Genomic DNA, 1,408 nt, shown 5'->3' with positions numbered 1-1,408 from the left:
AACAAGGAAAAAAAAAAAAAAACCCACAGAAATGGGAGAAAATCTTCACCAGTGACATTTCTGACAGAGGTTTAATAATCAGAATATATAAAAAACTCAAAAAACAGAACCAAGACAAGAAGCAACCCAATTAAAAGATGGACTAAGGAGCTGAACAGAGAGTTCTCAAAAGAAGAAGTAAAGATGGCTGTGAAACATTTTAAAAGATGTTCAACATCACTGACAATTAGGGAAATGCAAATTAAAACCACTTTAAGATTTCGCCTCACCCCAGTCAGACTGGCTAAGATCAAGAAAACAAATGATACTAAATGTTGGAGAGGTTGTGGGGAAAGGGGAACACTCATCCACTGCTGATGGGGCTGCAAACTGGTTCAACCCCCATGAAAAAAGTGTAGAGAACTCTTAAAAAACTACAAATGAATCTACCATTTGACCCAGTTATACCACGCCTTGTCATATACCCAAAGAACTCGTCCTATTGCAGAGACACTTGTACATCCATGTTTGTTGCTGCTCTTTTCACAATAGCTAAGAGATGGAAGCAATATAAATGTCCCTCAATTGATGAGTGGATAATGAAAATGTGGTTCATATATACGATGGAGTTTTACTCAGCAGTAAAGAAAGATGAAATTATGAAATTTGAGGCTAAATGGATGGAACTAGGAACTGTTATACTAAGTGAAGTAACACAGTCTCAGAAAAAAAATCGATATATATTCTCCCGCATATGTGGATCCTAGGATCAGACTCTGATAAATAAGTATGCAAACAGATATAACTGCAGGAACCAGGAAAATGGTAAGGAAACAGTGAGGTAAAGGCAAAGAAATAACCTGAAGGCGAAGAATAGTAGGTAACAGGCCTTAATAAGGGAGATATGGATAAAAATTGGGTTAGTCTAAGGGAGGAGGGAGGGAAGGGTATATGAGGACCCTAGGGGATAAGGAGAAAGAAGAAGCTCAACAGAGGTAGTGTCATAGGAGCAAGGGTATTAGTCAGGAAGAAAGGGGAGGAAGTGGAGGCACCTTAAGTGGGAAAACGTTGATAGAGGGGTGAGACGATACAAGAGAGAAACAATGCCTAGCTAGTCATGAAAACCAGAGGGAACCATATTATTCCTACAATCTACTGACAAATTATACATAACAGATCAAGAAAAATATCTCTAGATAAGGTTTATTTGAGACCAACTGGTCATTATCCAAGATTTATCTGCATGACACACAGTAATTAAAAATGCCAGAAAGGTGGAATTAACCTTATTGGATGTTTATCAGACATACCTTGAGATCTATAATAATTGGGTCAGAGGGACACAAAGGACACATTTTGCTCCTTGCCCTCCTAGGTCGATAAGTTCCCAGGGACTATGAGCATCTTGCAAAACATCCTGTAAAGGTGT

Source organism: Nannospalax galili, unplaced genomic scaffold, assembly GCF_000622305.1.
Source record: "Nannospalax galili isolate Female #2095 unplaced genomic scaffold, S.galili_v1.0 scaffold1417, whole genome shotgun sequence".
In the NCBI taxonomy this organism is placed as follows: Eukaryota; Metazoa; Chordata; class Mammalia; order Rodentia; family Spalacidae; genus Nannospalax; species Nannospalax galili.
Note: the sequence above shows the minus strand (reverse complement) of the source record.